Source organism: Halictus rubicundus, chromosome 1 (genome assembly GCF_050948215.1).
Source record: "Halictus rubicundus isolate RS-2024b chromosome 1, iyHalRubi1_principal, whole genome shotgun sequence".
NCBI lineage: Eukaryota > Metazoa > Arthropoda > Insecta > Hymenoptera > Halictidae > Halictus > Halictus rubicundus.
In genome coordinates this window covers 22,300,069-22,318,106 of record NC_135149.1, presented here as the reverse complement: position 1 = coordinate 22,318,106, position 18,038 = coordinate 22,300,069, and the positions used below count along the sequence as shown (strand labels likewise).

General features: G+C 47.9%; 1 protein-coding gene across 1 annotated transcript in view; it reads right to left on the bottom strand.

The window, feature by feature from the left end:
• Soxn (SRY-box transcription factor soxNeuro) overlaps positions 1 to 18,038 on the bottom strand; it is a 404,681-nt gene that overhangs the window by 193,189 nt on the left and 193,454 nt on the right. The window contains exon 5 of the transcript XR_013082871.1: positions 2,180 to 2,226. The gene's annotated coding sequence lies outside the window, so the exon portion shown is untranslated. The remainder of the gene's footprint in view (positions 1 to 2,179; positions 2,227 to 18,038) is intronic.

Here is an 18,038-nt window from a genome sequence, read left to right as displayed (position 1 = left end):
TTGGCAGAAAGGGTTCTTCATTGGTAAGCTATCGAACGAGCCATTACCGGCTACAATCGACTGCAGGCCCTTTTATAACTTTCTACCATCGCAATTGTCTAAAATAATTGCAAGCATTGCAGACGTCGATCACGGAAACAATTGCACAGTATTGCGGATATCGTATCGAAGTGTGACGAGATCGGCGATCTATCTGCTCGGATTTTTAAGTTGCACCACGGTGCAACGTTTCCGGAGTGCATCACGCTCGAATACCTCGCACGTACGCGAGATAAGAGCACCCAGGCAGACGCAGCGACTCAGGTGTTATCAGCGGAGCGTACCGCATGTACATTCTTGATAGTAGGCTAATAGAATCTTCCTCGGATTCGGTCCTCGGCTTTCGCTCGCGCGAGGATTCCGCCCCCTCCTCGGAGAGGAAGGCTCTCCTCTGGTAAAATAAGACGCTCGTTCCCCGGGAGGAGAACGGTCCAGGCGGAATAAATATCGGGGAATACGTGCACGTCAACGCTGCTCGCAAAAACCGATCAGTGGCATCGTTTCGTTCGAGTCCCCGTTCGTGATCAATACATATAGACGAGGCCGTCTACAGGTCGGATCGATCGTCCTGTGCTCGATACATGTGTAGAGGCACCGATACTCGAACCGGCAGCGAGACCAGTTGGTCCTGACGAATTATCAATTATCGCTGATTTGACTCGTTGCACTTGGAGACGCTTCTCTCGTCGTCTGCTTGAGTGCATTAATTTATTTTTCTTTACGGAAATAATTACTCAGCTAAAATGGAACTTTAAATAATAGGGATACGCATAAGAAATCACTTATTTGCAAAGAATTCGTTTTGCCGATAGTTCTGTAGCGATCGTTGAACAGGAAACACGTATTCTTTTACAGTTTTCGTTAAAGCAACCTCTGATCAAAATATTCGACGCGTTCGGTATTTGTTTTAGATTTCAAAATAATTGATTACTTATGGGTCCCTCTAATAGAATGATACAAATCGAGAGAACATATGCTGTCGTTTACTGTCCAGGAATAATAACTTATAAATCGAGGTTCATCTCCTTGCGCAATTGAAAACAAAACGCAGAAAATGTTCTGTCTCGTTTCTTTTCAAATCGAAGACTGATTTGTCGTTTCCGCGGTAAGTCGCGCAACGCGAGAAAATTTTATTTCACGTTGCCCGCCGTGCGAGAACGACGGATTAAACCGCGGTTGGATCAGGGCCAGTTCCCGTTGTAAATTAAATAGTCGATGATTAATGGCGGTTGATCGCAGCCACCTACGTCTCGCGATTTACATCTGGCCCGAGGTTTTAGGCTAGCAAGGTCGTGGAGCAGCACACGGAGCAACGAATCGATTAATAACGCCTCGTCGTAACGCGTACAAGTTCGTTCGTTCGTGGCTGTATACAAAGCTAGAAACCAACGAGGACCGTGCGGACCAAGGCGGTGGAAGCCAGCTTTGATTTTCGCCGACACGTTCGGAGAGACCTACACCTTCGATCCGAGACGCAGGTGTGCGACGGGAACGTTCCCCAGGTGATTTTTCATGGCTCCGTTGCGACGTTAGCGAGCGACAAAATTAATTGACGGGACCGGGGACAACAGATGGACGAAACTTGGAGTTGAACGGTTTCTAATTGATTCGCGAGAATCCGCACGCGAACACCAAGATCCTCGTGTGCATCCGCATAAATCTGATCCAAGTACTTCGAACGCGTTCGCTGCCACGAGAATTGTATGCATTTAACACAAGTCTCAACTACTTCTTTTATAGAAGCTGTTATCAATAGCAATTGTTAATTACTTGATAATGAGTTCTCGCCTTGCACTGCAATCTAGATGATTTCGGCATTAAGAAATTGATGAGATGAACAGTGGTATTAATTTTATGTAAATTGATAATACAATTAAAAAAATTAAAACAAATTGTCTCGGCCATTAGAGAAGACGTGGGAGAATGAAAAAAGGAAAATTGAAACAAATTGTCTCGGACTTGTTAGTCATTAGAGAAAACGTGGGAGGATGCTATGCATTTTGCTGACAAATATTCCTCCCCCGTAAGCTAATATAAATTCAGCAAACATCGACGCGAGACGATAAATTTTTTAGAAAATAGCTAAGATCTAGTTCCCCGGGGCCAAGCGAAATGAAGTATCAGTGGATGTATCGCTCACCGATGGGATTCCCACGAGTCCCCGTGCGCTGGATGGAGCCTCTTTATCTGGAAACAAACAAGAGGGCGATCAGTTGGTAGAAAGATTGATGGTGGTACCTGTAAAAAGAGTCGTAGATGCCGCGGAAGATTCGCAAGGTTACGCGTCGTTCCCTGATAAAACACGATCTGTTAAATATCGTGTCAGGGTCCCTTGAAAGATTCATCAACGGGTGGCCGGGACGGGATCCGCTTTCCTCTGGGTGTGCACCCTATTCGCAGAGGCAAACCACTTGAGCCTCTGCTACCCCCATCCACCCTCCACCCTCCCCCCGACACCCTCTAACACCCCCGTTATCCACCCACCAGCACGCCAAGCCCGGGTCCCTTCTTACGTAATCCGTCTGTTAAAATATCAATCTCAACGTTTCACTCTTTGCACAGCATTCCGTGCAGGGGTGGCCCCGATCCCCCTCTCCTCTCCTCGCCCTCTCTTTCTCTGTCTGGACGAGGTCATCAAAGATGCAGCAGCAATCAGCGGAGCTAGTCGAGCGGACGGGCAAGCAGAGAACCGACTACCGACCTGGACCCCAGGGATGCACGCGGGATTTTCTTTGAGCCTCTAGATCGATCCCCAACGCTGCAGCGAAATATATTCAAGCCTTTCGGTCGCGCGATCGACAGTCTAAAAAAATTCACGTTCCACCAGCCTCCCTTACGTCTTCGCAAACATGGAGAAGTCCGGCTATCTATGGGAGAAATGATCCTCTGCCTTGGACGGGGTTCAATTCCAACCCCCTAGAGTTCAACCTCACAGGTGAGCACATTATTTTATGTTGGGAGCACTGATTTTCCGTCTGATTGTTCGATTCCTTCTCGATTTTATATTTTTTCCTTGAGCAATTCGGGTATTTTTGTTCAATGATGTCGGTCCAGGGCGGAGAAATTTAATTTAACTAACATTGGCTAGGATATTTAGTAACGATATGATTTAATGTAACATTGAAAGGTAATGTAACTGTGTAAATTACGAAGATCATATTCGGGCTACACCAACAATCGAGGATCGAAAGATGCAGATCGTGGTGTACAAGATTCAACTTTAAGGGTGTAGCTAATTTTATGGTTTAAATACAATTTAAATTAGGTAGAATATTCAGTGACAAGGGATTTAAGGGAATTAAGATTGCCTTTTGTTTTGCAGTCTAAATACGATCAAAATTAGCTACAATGTTCCCTATCTGCATAGACAATGTCTGCAAAAATTCTGTATGATCAGAATCGACGCTAAATAATTAAGGGCTGCAATGTGCAACCTGAAGAATTCTTGACCAAGGTCCAAAAATGAATGACAGTGAAATAATCTATGCCATCACCCCGTGAACATACCGTACAGCAGAAGAAGAGAGTGATTATCAGCATAATTCTCGAAATACCATATCAAAAGCGTCTCGAAGCCGCGTTCGATCGCGTCGCGTCCGCCCGAGCGGACCCTTCGAGACGATTTGCCGGGTCCTTAATAAATCCTTCGGAAGCCCGTTCGCGGGGAAGGACATCAAAGTGTCCTGATCCTCGACGGGCAACGATCCGTGCAAACGGAGATCGTCGCCGTTGAAATCACCGCGCCGGGGCGCCGAAACCCGGAGCAACCCCCGTTCGGGCTCAGCAGCGGTCGCCACGGGGTGGCGGAGGCCGGAGCTCTATTAAAAATGCAATATTCTCGTTAATCCGCGCCGGTATGTGGTACCCGCTAATTAGCGAGTACCGGGAACATGGATGCATACGTGCGCACAGCGACCGTTGTCATGCAAATACCTCGGTATGGTGGTCGTGCACCACCGAAACACGCCCCATTCAACGCGCGCGACTCCACGTTGACTCCCGTTATATTCGACACGTATTAATAACGAAACAAATATTGCTTATTGAATATGAAATTTCGGCGAGATATCCGACGCTATCCCGGTGGCACGGTTATTAGCACGGCCACGTATACTGGCCGCGATTTCGAAACCCGTACCCTTGCGCTACCCGCGCAAAGCCTTCTCGATTCCCGTAATTGGTTTCGGGATCTTTACAAATTGGAAATTTATCTCTTGTAGGTTCTTTTAGAGGGATTTTGGGAGGATCGTTGGAATTTTTCTAGAATTTTTCTGCATGCAGTGTGGCTGGAATTATCCTTTCTTGCATGGTGATCACTAAACTGACGATCTTTATGCATTTACTAAGAAAACCGATGAAATTTAAAATAACGGAAAGATTAAACGAACTTAGGAATGCCAGTATCGGTGTGTCTTCTGAACCCCTGATGAAGCTAGCTGCAATGCTTGCGAAACGTTGGGAAAATTCTTCCTTTAGGACACGGCTTACACCCGAAAGCCTCAACAGACAAAACTGTATGACGCCGGGCCGTGAAAGTCTCAAATCTCTGATTAGGAATGCCAATATATTATTTTCAATCGGCCGATTTTATTAAGGAGAGAAAGGATTTTTTCACAGGTTTGTATATTTTGCAATCAATGCATACAAGTTCTATTTTGACCTGCAATCTATTGATAACCTACTCTAGCCTACTTTATATCCAATATAAACGTTACAGATTGAAACAAATATCTCCTTGGATTGAAACATTTTCCACGACTTTCACAATCGTTCTACCTGCTGAAACCATGTCCGGCAACCACCGCGATAACTTTAACTCTTCAACGTGCACAGTTGCACTGTTGCCTTTCCTGCGGGAATTTCTATGGACAGTCCTGGCAAAAGGAGAGTCACGGGGCTACAGGACACAGAGACAGTTCATACGTCGCGAGGGGTTCGATCGTGGGGGTCGCGCGGAGGGGGTGGGTTATATCAATAAGCATCGGAGGACGGCAGGGAGCTGTTGATTAAGGGGCGAGTACAATGATGAGATATCCTTCGCGGAGGGAATGCGTCTGCGATGGATCCGCGCACGAGGGGACGTGTCTCTCCTCTCGTTCCCTCTCCTACGAAGCAGAGCGGAGAGAGCAGAGCGCGTCTCCGCTCGATCTGATCTCCAGCCAGGAGAGACTGTTAGACGCCGATTACTGCCGATCCCGGGCCGCACAATGGCCTCGTCCCTGTCATCGAGCAGGCTGACTGGGTCACCTTGTCGCGTGACAGAACGAGGATCCAGTTGTTCGAGCGGAAGTTGTGAATGCCGTCCCATGGAAAGCGCGGATCGCGGTGCGCAACGCTGTTTACGCCGGAGCAAAGACTATAGTCTGGGACACTGTGCTCTGTCACAATGCGAGCCGACGGAGGCGCGCGGTCGTTTAACCCTGGGCAACAAGCCTGCCGTAAAAATGACGATTGGAACAGTCGAGTCCTACAATGATCTACTAAATTCTTTCATTTCGCGCGCCCAGTTTCTTCGAAACGTTCGATATTTTTATCGTTCGATGATACTCGTTCGTTTCCAACGTTATTTTCGGGTATGACGGCTTATAATTAGTATTTCCGAGTAGGTGATGAAACAGTGGAAAAATCGAAGAAATTCAACAGTATCAATTCCTAGTTATCAATCGCCAACTTATTGAAATTGTTGAACGAAGAATCAAATATTTATCCGGTTCCAGTACCTTGATACTGACAATTTTTATGTTGCACGAAGATCCGCAGTGTAATGATGGCTTACGCAAATTAATTTTATATACTTTTCTGTCTGAAATCATGGTGTAAAGGGTTGAAGAAGTGTGCGAAAGAAGCGGAATGAGTTTCCGCTGATCCGAAAGGCGTCGAGAGCGAGACAGAAAGAGAGAGAGAGAGAGAGAGAGAGAGAGAGAGAGAGAGAGAGAGAGAGAGAGAAAGAGAGAGAGAGAGAGTTCACAGCGGCGCGGTGGCACGACTGTAGGCCCCTAAATTAACAGTAATGAAAATTGGTTATCAGTCGAAGCGACATCCTGCAGACCGAACAGTGTTACCAGCACTGGAGCGCGTAATATCCCATTGAGGAGGAGCGGACGGCGAGCACGGTACTGGGATTCGGGTGCACGGGAAGCGGATCACGTTGACACAAAGCGGCCGTAATCCGTTTATCTTCTCTCCGGGCACTCTGCGCCCACGTGTTACGCTCCGCGTTATTCGAGGATGGCCCAGCCGACAGCCAGCCCCCACCGAAACGGTCCACGAACCGTCGACAGAGCACCCTTTTGCACCCCCGCGTCGCTGCGATTAACCGTTTCCATCGAAAACGACGTCGATACTAATCGGTCGATCCTTACAGAGACGTCCTGACACCTTCCGAACTCTTAACCGTTTCGGTTGCTGTTGTCGCGCCTGCAGCACAATCATATCCTTATCGCGCAAAACGCAAAGTTTCCGTAGAAGACGTTTTCAATCGTTATTAATTTATAATTATATTTACAAATAAATCCCCATTTAAAGCAGTGCACAATTCTGTTAAGAACTCCTTTGTCGTTCATAATTTTTTAGGAATAGAAGTTTATACGCGTTTGTATGCTTCAAATGGCTATAAACATATCGACAACGTGAAAATCGAATTTTATGTCGATCACAAGTCTGACCCGATGTTCTAGTGCAAAGGGTTAGTCCAAATCGAAGCGGCACGAATCAATCGACGATGGCCATCTTCGACCGCGTTCCCCGCCGAAGATCACGATCTGATCGAGGAGTTACGATGCGCAGATTGTAGAGCAGAGTCAGGGGATGAAGTTTCGTTATCGTTTCTCGTTGTTCCGATCGATCGAAGCGAACAGTCAGCGCCGAACGGTCGCTCGCGCGTAAATATATTCTGCCCACGCTCGGGCCGAGTCCCCTTCGACAGCTCGGTGAAAGCCGGCGGAATGTCCTGCGCGACACGTACTCCTCTTGAGTAATGACGCGGCCCCGAAGAAGACGGAGGAATGCAGAAGGAGGTGTCTTTCAGTCGGAGGTTTCATTGGTTTCGAACAGAGGGCCGCCCTTCCCTTTCCTGTCGCCGTTTCCATCGCTGAAAACGGCTTAACGAATGACGGCGACGAGTCACGCGTTTTGTCTCGCACCGCGGAACGCATTTGTCTCGGGCCCGGATGCCGGATGGTTTTGAATCCCGTTGGGCTCTCCGCGAGCATATATAACCTGCCGTGTGGATCGCCCTTTGCCGTCTCTTTTCCTCTGTCCCTTCGTCGTTTCTCTCTCTCTCTCTCTCCGCTATCTCTCTCCTTTCACCTTTCAACCGTGATCCTGGCCCGCCAGGATTCGGCTTGACGCGCGGCTGAAAGACGCCCGCTGCTCACAAAGGACTCCCTAATATATTACGCTTATTAATGTCCCGTCCTCGTCCATCTTTCCAGCCACCCTGCTCGGGGAATCTTCCTCGAAGAGCATCGAATGGCCGAGAGAGGGTGGCGAGCACTGACTTTTCGGGGAACGATTTTTCGTCTGTCTCTCGGCCCGGTTTCAATGCGCCACTTAACCGCCCCCACACTGGTTTAGAATCTCGGAAAAAAGATAACCAATTACGGCGTGGAAATCCGGGGATACGAGGGAAGAGGCATCGCAGGAAAGGCAATACGGTCCCGTTCGAAATTTCACAAGCAATTACAATATTGTCAAACGGTAGCGAAAAATCCGGAAAAAATAGGTGGGAAATGGAAGACGCAGTACAAAACAGATCGGAAATCTGGTGGGAGGGCAGGGGATGAGTTTGAATAGGGAGGAGGAGGATCAGGTTGAAAATTCTAGGAGCACCAGACTACTGTAGAAAAAATCGAAAAGATAACCAATTAGCCCGCGTTCACCGAGGGACCGAGGGGGATGATTTTCCTGTCTGGAACCCGAAGTGAATTAGTGTAGAGCCAAGGAGAAGCAGCGCGAGGGTGACGAAAAAACTAACCGGAGCAGCCTCGACCAGGAGCCTTGCCGATTGGTCCATTCAAGGGGGGAAAGGCTAAACACAAAAAACATAAAACGAGAAAAAAAAAAATAAAACAGCACGGGCGAACCTCGGGCGCGGGCTCGACTCGGCCCATTCGATTTCTCGAATCGCGCGCGTTTCGCTTCTCGGGCGCGCGCGTTGTTCGCGATTAATTGGACGACCGAATTGTTGTTTCGTTCAGCAGTTGAATGGCTCCGCTCGATTCTTGTCCCGGCGGTGTGTGGGTGTTTGTTTTTTTTAAGTGCCTACACGGGTCCGCGTGTCTGCGCCCGGTTACGCCTGTACGTGTGCCGTACACATGTACACGTTTACATTGCACATACACATACATATACATATATCTATGTATATATACATTTTTTTATTTCGCTGCAGCGGCTTTTTTCCAACCCCCGTCCTGGGCCGGCCCTCGACGGAAATTTCGCCAGGACCAGCCATCCATCCAGCCAGCCGGGAGAGAGAGATCTTTTATCGTAAGAGCAGCGACTGGGCACTCTCTTTCTCCGAATATCTTCCCTCTGCCTCTCGCGCCCCCAAGTTCTTCGCCTTTCTTCCTTCTTCAACCCTTTCTTCGGCCCCTTTCTCCGGCCCCCCGTGTCGCCACGTGGATTTTTCGTGGCACGGGCCTCGGTGACGAGCATAATGCACAAAAGTCGGGCTCTCATTCAGGCCGCTACCAAAGTCGCTCGAATTTAAACAAACACTGGTCCGCGACCCCCGACCCCTCTCTTCTTTGGTGGTTCTTGGTTTTTTCGCGCTCGAGCAGTCTCGCACGCGAAAAACGCCGGTTAATCTTCGCGGGTTCGAGTCGCCGAGCATTGTGCGGCCCCCGGAAGTCGGCCATTATTGTACACGGGAACAATAAACGGCCGGGGATGATTTTCATGCGTGCCCTTTAACCGCCCACGGACCCTTTCTCTCGCCCCCGTCGGGTTGCTATAATTAAGAAATCGTTCGATTCGCGTATTAATCAAGATTTCTCGCGTCTGTGTGAAATCGTTCTCGCGGTTCAATGCTCGCAGACGTCTCGGAGGGGGTTGAAGAGCGAAGAGACGCTTGGTTAAATGGAGACGCCGGGGATCGCGGAAAAATCTAAAACCCCGGTTAACAACGGGAGAGAGAGAAGCTGCAAAGGTGGTGGCTAAGCGGAGCTAATCTCACGGACGTTCTCCCCGGGCTGTGTTTCCAGTTACGCTCCGCGGCGTTGTATGGGTTGTATTTGTTTCGCGGTATGGTGCACCGTGGCCAACAATGGCGGCTCGGATCAAGTCGGCGGCCTTTTTGAAGGCAGGTGCCCCCTCTTCTCTTTTTTTCCCGACCGAAGGCCGGCTTTCTTTTTCCACGACCACCCTCTCTGTTTCTTCCCTCGAGATCCATCTCCGCGATCCTCTCTCTCTCTCTCTCTTTTCTCTCTCTATCTTTTTCTGTCTCTCTTCGTTCTCTCTCCTTCTATCTTTGAGGCTCTTCTATCCTTCGCACCGGGAGATTTCGCTAATAAGCAACGCCTAAGCCCCCGAAAAACCGGGTACGATTATCGATTTATCTGCCGGGAGCCGTTTCCGTCAGCTTACGCTCGAAAAAGGAGTGCTACACAGGACGAAGGACAATCTAGGATCAAGATTCTGGTTCTCAACAGACCCACCGTGCTAATCGACTGGTGATTTTTCCCGCTGCGGCGCTTATTTGCTGGTACTAATTAACCACCTGGGTCCTGGAGATCTTGGACCTCGGAAATTCTTCTGAAACATCCTTGCATCGAGAAAAATCCACAATTACAATTTTCCCGAAAAGTGCGCGTGATTAATTTTTGCAGCAAGGACTTCAGCGTTTTCAGAAGCTGTCATGTGACGTTGAAGGCTGTTCATTGGAAAGTGGATCACGTGGGAGGAGGATTTTTAGTGGAAGAGGTGGATGGTAGGGCCTGAACAGAGGATAGAGTCCCAGGACACCGGTGGGATCTACGGGATCGAGAGGCACGATCCTCAGGGAGCGTGGGCCGTGGACTCTGGTCGATCCTCCCACGCATGGGATCACGCATGCGTCGGGCCTCCCTTAAAACAATGCGCCGACCAATCTCGTAAGGTAAAGGGGCTCTTATCCTATTGGCTCGTTCCTGCCGGCGGATCTTTTTTCGTCACGGCCACCATTATGCGCTTCCTGAACTCATGGAGGTTTGCTTTCCCTCTTCTAAGCACTATCTTATCCCTCGAAACGCGCGGAACAAAATTCCAACAAATCGAACTGCCAGAAAAGTAAGAAAATCTATCGGATGGGAATCGAAGCGGTCCGCAACAGAACTGAGAAGTGAATTATTCGGAGAAAATAAATGTATTGTCTATAATTATAATTTCTTAATCATTTGGCATTGAAGAAATGTGCCTGTAACGATAATTGGATTAAAATTAAAATGCGTGGAACTAGAAGAAAAATCGGAGCAGCTGATGTATAATTGCGAAACGAGGTGGAGGAGCAGAGAATAATGAGTCGAAATAATTGAAAATGTTGGACATGATTATTTCTGTTTGAAATTAAGATTAATCTACGTCCAGTTTAAGTGTAGTGAACAATGATGTTAAAGCGAAGATCAAGAAGCAAGACAAAGGGTTCAAAAATTTATAGAAAATAAATTCCAGTGTGTCATATACTGACTATCCTATGCTGTGTCACAATTTATATAATTACATGAATTTCAATTGCATTTTATAAAGGGTGTTCCAAAATGACCTGACATCTTAAATTGCACGCCATTTTTTGTGGTGAATATGGAGTACTAATCTTTGGCAACTGGCATCAGGAAGTATTGAGGTTTAGTCATGGAGAATTACACGATCGAGCAACGCATAGAAATTGTGAAAATTCACTAAAAAAATGGTGAAAACTTTGCAGAGACGGTTCGAAAAGTCCGCACAGATTTTGGTCATCATAACGCACCGTCTCGCAAAATCATTTTGAGCGATGAGTGATGAATTTGGGAGACCGAAAATCCACAAGTGATTCAACAGCTTCCCATGCATCCACCACGAGTCACTGTTTGGTGCGGATTTTGGGTTGGAGGAGTGATTGGGCCGTACTTTTTTGAGAATGCTGCTGGAAATGCGGTTACCGTCACTGGTGTTCGTTATCGTGACGTGATAAACAACTTTTTATGGAATCAATTGAACCGCATGGACTTGGAAGACATATTCTTCCAACAAGATGCCACACTGCGGACGAAACAATGCAGTTACTGCAGACGAAGTTTCCTGATCGTGTTATCTCGCGCCGCAGCGATGTGAATTGGCCACCAAAATCGTGCCATTTGACGCGATTAGACTTTTTTCTTTGGGGTTTTCTGGAAGGAAAAGTGTATGCCAATGATCCACAAACCATTCCGGAGCTCAAGGAAGCAATTGGACGCAGCATTACTGAAATTAGTCCGCAATTATGCCAAACTGTTATCGAAAATTTCGTCAAAATAGTGAACGTTTGCAAACAGGGACGAGGCGGCCATTTATCAGATATTGTGTTCCACACATAACCTCCATGTTTGTAAAAAAAAAAATACGTTTTATTAATAAATTAAAATGTCATGTTATTTTGGGACACCCTTTATGAACAAGTTAAAATGAAATAGAGTCAGAGAATTGTTCGAAAGAAAGAGGGTTTGAAAAATCATGAAAAAATTTTTCGTAAAGTCTCTGCGTATGCAATTTTTCTTCCCAGGTATTATAATAGCGTTTTTGGCGATTGGTTTCACGTATCCGAATTTTATTGGACCGTTCCGAGACAAAGTGTTTCACCGGGGGCTCGTATCGCCGCGTAGCTCCGTTCGGGCGTCATAGTCGGGGAACCAATCGATATCTTCGGGGTCGAACGATGAATTTTAATTTCTCCCCCTTGCTTCCCCTATTCGGAATGCATAAACAGCGATGTTTGCTGTTCCCGGTAATGGAAGGCCGGCGGCGGGCTTGATTGCGCCGGGCGGACGTGAAAAATTTACAAGAGAGCCAGTTTTGACGCCGTTCCTTTTTCTCTGCGCGTTACATGGAAAATTCGGACCGCCCCATGGTAGCAGCGATAGGTGGAGGCTGATACATACACAGTATATATATATATATACATATATATATATATGTATGTATTGTATATGGGGAAACGGTAAAGGTACAGAGTCCATAGAAAATCGCGCGACCAAAATTTCAACCGGGAAACATATCCAAACTGGATCAATAGAAATATACTCGTCCTTTCACGCGACGTGGAAATGATACTTCTCTTTGACATCCTTCGCGGTTGTACACGGAGTGCGTAGGTATTTAATCCACGCTTTTCGATCCTCGATCGCACGGAAAATCCAAAGGTTTCCGATTGTTTGCCGATGCTCAATCAGGCGGAACATATGCCGTCAATGATGTCCCAAAGCCAACGTTTGCCCAAACACCCGCCTCAATTTTTCATTTATCTTTCGTACACTTTCGGGAATTTGTGGGCTTACAAATTGAATGGTAAAAGTTCGATAACCCCCTCAATTCAGTTAATGTTGATTCCTAATGAATTGATCAAGGAAAATCAATTTTGTTCTGCAAACGGCTCGAAGGAGCTTCATGGAATTAGTACTGGAGGTGGCTAGAGGGTCGTGATAACTATCCTAGTTGATTAAATAAAAATTCGCAGCACTCAAGCACGTCCATAAACAATTCATTTCCGTAACAACGTCCATGCACTGTGCAGTTTGCCCACCAATCCTAAAAATCGTCTTACTGAATTTAAAAATGTGATAAACACCAAACAACTCCAAGAAGCTTGGTGAAATTAGTCCAGACGGCAGTGGAAGGTCCACATTAACTATCCCGGTTGGTTAAATAAAAATCGCAGCACCCGGTCCGTCCATAAAAAATTAATTTCCGGAAAAACGTCCATGCATTGTGCATTTTTCCCACCAATCCTAAAAATCGTCTTACTGAATTTAAAAATGTGATAAAAACCAAACAATTCAGAGGAGCTTGAAGAAATTAATCCAGACGGCAGTGGAAGGTCCACATTAACTATCCCGGTTGGTTAAATAAAAATCGCAGCACCCGGTCCGTCCATAAAAAATTAATTTCCGGAAAAACGTCCACGCACTGTGCAATTTGCCCACCAATCGTAAAAATCGTCTTACCGAATTTATAAATGTGATAAAAACCAAACAATTCGGAGGAGCTTGAAGAAATTAATCCAGACGGCAGTGGAAGGTCCACATTAACTATCCCGGTTGGTTAAATAAAAATCGCAGCACCCGGTCCGTCCATAAAAAATTAATTTCCGGAAAAACGTCCACGCACTGTGCAATTTGCCCACCAATCGTAAAAATCGTCTTACCGAATTTATAAATGTGATAAAAACCAAACAATTCGGAGGAGCTTGAAGAAATTAATCCAGACGGCAGTGGAAGGTCCACATTAACTATCCTGGTTGGTTAAATAAAAATCGCAGCGCCGGTACGTCCTAAAAAAATTAATATCCATATAGCTTGGAGGATCGGGATTTCGTCTCCGCGGATCAGCGAGATATTTTGATTCTCATTAATAAAGAGAGGCTGACCAGGATTTAAAGACGGGGTCGAAGAAAGTATCCGCTCGTCGAGTCCCATTGTCCGCTCGATTAAATCCCGAACAATCGTCCTAGTTTCGGCGGAGTTCGAAATTACCGGAGGGGCAGGCCGAAGGTTCGATCGAGCGATCCCGTCGGCCGTAACAGGATTTCAGGGATACAATCGCGCGAATAACGCGTTAGAAGGAGCCGCGGATAGGCGGGATGCTGCGACCGGTGTGGCCCCGGTGTTTCACGGATGAACACATGGGTGCAGAGCGGAGCGGAGCCGAGAGGAACGGAGCAGAGCGGTGCGGTGCTGAAACCGGGCGTCGCACCGCCGGAAGTGCGTCTAATGCATCCGTCTGGGGTCACGCGTCATCTCGCTTCCGGCACGGCCATTACCTTCGGTAAAACGTTTCGCGAAGGGGAACCTACACTTGCGGCCACCCTCCTCGGTCTCTCGCCCGTGTTTCGCTACGTTATTACAACTATTCTCTAGCCTTCTCGTTCCTAAAACTGTTTCCACACTTCTCGGTGCATCTAATTTGCACGTAAAAAAGTGAATTTCGGCTATTGTTTTCCTTCTCTCTTCACGCCTTTCGACAACAGAGTTCTTCACTGTTGGTTTTATTAATAGCAGGGTTTGCAGGGCGGGAGGAATACAGTATCACGCCACGACACTGCGGATTTTATGCATTTATAATCAGCGAATGAAATGTGAAACAGTATGAACGTTGAATGCATTTAAATATTCTGTTGCATCAATTTCAGCTCGTTGCAATTGTTACGAGAAGAAACGAATATCTCTGTAGCTCTTATTTTGCATAAAAATTCGCACTCTATCTATCGCGTTTCATCACGCTCTAAGAACGTCACGTGATTCGACGGTAGTATATTCCTTTCGCTATTTGCGGGTAAAAATGAGCAGATTCGTTTTACGGTATCGTGTAAACAGTGGGTCAACGTTTCGCGGTGTTGTTCCGGCCGCCGCATAGTTCTCGGTTCTCGCGGCGAGTAATTTCGCAAACTGTCACAAAAGGTGTAGAGAACGGGGTGGGGGAGGGGGCTGGAAGTTCCCTGGTAAATCCCGAGGAACCTCCAACCCTCTACTCTCTTCGACGCACGCTTCACAGTCTAAGCGGCTGTCGAGCGAATTCTTGCACGAAGCGGCAGGACGCTTTGTTCGACAACTAGCTGGAGGCGACGCTATCGAAAGACGGGTTTGCGAGAGCCGGGATCGATCCTCCCCCGCACCTCCTTTCGCCCCTCTTTCACCGTCAACCCCTGCTAGGTTCTCTCTCTCTCTCTCTCTCTCTCTCTCTCTGTTCTCTGTCTTCCTCTTTTCCTTCTGGTCGCGGCCGCTCATCCTAGGAGGAAATGAAATCCCGTCCGGGACACGATTCGCGCGACGTTTGTCCCGTTATTAGATCAACGTTACTCCGAGAGAGGGTGAAAGAGAGAGAGAGAGGGAGAGAGAGGGGAGAGAGGGTGGTAGGTTTCTCTCTCCCCGTGGCCGTGGAACACGTCTTTCGCATTTCAAAGCGCGCACGGCTTCCGGCCGCCCGATACTTCCGGCGAAAATCGCTCAACCTCCGTCCACCCACTCTGATCAATCGAGCGCGGTGCGGGACGAGGCTACTTTCCTTCGAGATCGAAGCCTGCATTGGGTCACCATCGGGCATCGGGTTTCTGTCGACCGTCCCCCGTCCTTCAGGTAGTTCGTTATTATTTAGAAAAATTTACACTGCCAGTTAGAACGAAATCGTTCCTCCTCGAACGCTCTGAGAACCGTGCACGACTTGATGTATGTACTTCAAAATGCGATACGACGGAAATGAGATCGAGCAACTTGATGAAATTCCTGCCGAAGGTGGTTGAAACTCCGTACCAAGTATCCCAGTTAGTTACATAAAGTCGCTTCACTGGAATGGTTGTGGAAAATTGTGTTCTAACGTCGTTTCGATGCATTTTGTTCGCCAACCACCAGTAGAACTTGGCACATTTAAAAATGCTCTAATAAGCAAACGGATTGCAAGAGCACGACGAAATAAATCCAGGCAGTGAAGGAAGGTTCGCATCAACTATCCCAGTTGGTTAAATAAAAATCGCAGCACCCGGTACGTCCATAAAAATTCATTTCCGCAGCTACCTCGATGAACCGTGCATTTCATCCAGCAACCATACAAATCTTAGTACCTTCAAAAATGTGATAAAAACCGAACGACGCGAGAATGCCTGATAAAATTAATCCATGTAGTGGTATAAGGTTCGCATTACCTATCCCAGTTGGTTAAACGAAGATCGCTTCACTGGTTCCTCCATAAATATTTCATTTCCGGAACCGTTTTCATGCTCTCCGAAAGAGCCAATACAAACAGTCCCTTCCGCATCATTGGACTTCGAAGACGAATATCAAACAATTTAGCTCGTTCCGAGGCGGTTGAATCGACCAATCGGAGCAGCCAATCGTAGCGACCGATCGAAGAGAGCGTCTAACGAGAGCGCGGCGTAAACGCGAGGCACGAGCACGTGTCCGAGCACGTCCACGTGAAAAATTGCGATAACGTGTGTACGGCGGGGGTGGTCGAAGGGTCGAGAAAGCGGCGGGATATCTCTGGTGAAATATTCACGGCGTTCGTGTACACGCGCGTCACCGTTCGTGGCTCTGTCGACGAGGCGCGGCGCGACGCGACGCGACGCGACGCCAAGCAAGTTTCTCTCCGGTTTTTTCGTGGCGGATCGCGCCGTTTCCGGTATCGATGCATCGAGCGGCTTGTACACGTGGAGGAGCTCGCCCGGAGACGAGCTTTGTTTCCCGTGCACGCGCACAGACACTCGCCACAACGTTCTCTGTCTTTCTCTCTCTCTCGTTCTCTTTTTCTCTCGCTCGCCTCGCGTCGCTTCTCCTCCTCTCTTCGATCTTTTCACTCATTTCCTTCCAACGTCCCGGCTGCCGCGTTTCCCCGTCGCTGTGTTTTTCGCTTTTCCTCGTCCGCACCCCCGTGTCGTCCCTCTGTTTCGTAGCCGCCATAAAGGATTACGGTGTAGTATACTATGCGAGTGTCTTCGAGCGCGTGTGGTCCGAGCCGACGCGGTGTTGGCCGACCCCCGTGGAAAAAAAGAGGAGAGACTCGAAGTCGAAGGTTCCGCGGCTCGTTATTCATCGACGTTCGGCTACGGCCTGTCAGCCGGCATTATTTACGGGTTTCGCGGCCGAGCGAACTATTAATTCGATCCGATGCAGGTGGTAAACGCGAGCCGACCTGCCGCCGAGCGGAAATCCAGCCGGAACAGGATCCGACGCCGAAATGCCGACGATCGATGCACTTATGCTCCCTCGAAACCGTGGAAATCATTTTTCGAAACCGTACAGCCTGAAACGCGTAGAATACTGTCTCTCGAATCGTTCGCCTCTCTGGATTTGTGATAAGCGTCAAGGTTGACAATCATTTTTTTAAATCGTTCACCCAAAAACGGTAAAAAGATCCTCAAATCGTTCAATGAATTTCGATTGGACCCCAAGTCCAAGAAAAAGAAAATGTAAGTGACTGGACGAGCGTGACCAATATAATTATTTATTCGTCGATGTTTCAGCAACACTTGTATTGTAGGCACCGACACCGTCAGACAGCACTCGATGTTCGAAGCTAAAAAGAGAAATGGCGGAGGTGAGACGCAGAAGGCTCGCAGCCAAGGTTAAGTATGAACCGGAGCGAGACAGGCAGAAGCGAAGTGAGTGATGGGAGTATAATGACGGAGCCTTCTCCTAATTCCACGCGTGCCTGTGCTCTCTGTCTGTCTCTCGGTCGTTCGGAAGAAGACAGAGTCGCTCACGTGGCGAAAGAATGGGAGAGGAACGAGCGCAGATCCGAAGGAGCGAAAGAAGATCGAAAATGAGAGGATCAGAAGCTCCGGTAGAACCGGGGGAGAATCTTCTCCCTTTCCCTAGTCTCTCTCTCTTTCTCTCTCTCTCTCTCTCCCTCTCCTTCTCTCTCTTTCTCTTCTTTCCTCTGTTCCTCGCCGCTCCCGTCGGGGATTAATAACGGCCTACCATTGTTGCCATGGTAACTCTCGAAGCGTTAAAAACTCCTCGGCTCTAACCCAGATCGTTCGTTTAAAGTTTCACGGCGGAAGGGTTGTGTGCCGGCAACCCCTTCGAGCGGTCTCGATGACTCCTGGAGACCCTGACCGATGACGATGACCATGTTTCGACAGCCGAGTGAACACGAAAGGACACGAGCCGTATAGAGGGACTAGGGTGGAGGATCCATTCCATTCACTTTATTCGCTCATCGGGGTGTAATGGCATTTAGAAACATACTGCGAGGAATTCGGGGTGGACAGCGACGAAAGCTACCGGGGTGAATAATGCAGCATCATAATAAAATGAGAAGAAACGCAGAATTTTTTTCTGTTCCCGATCTTCTCA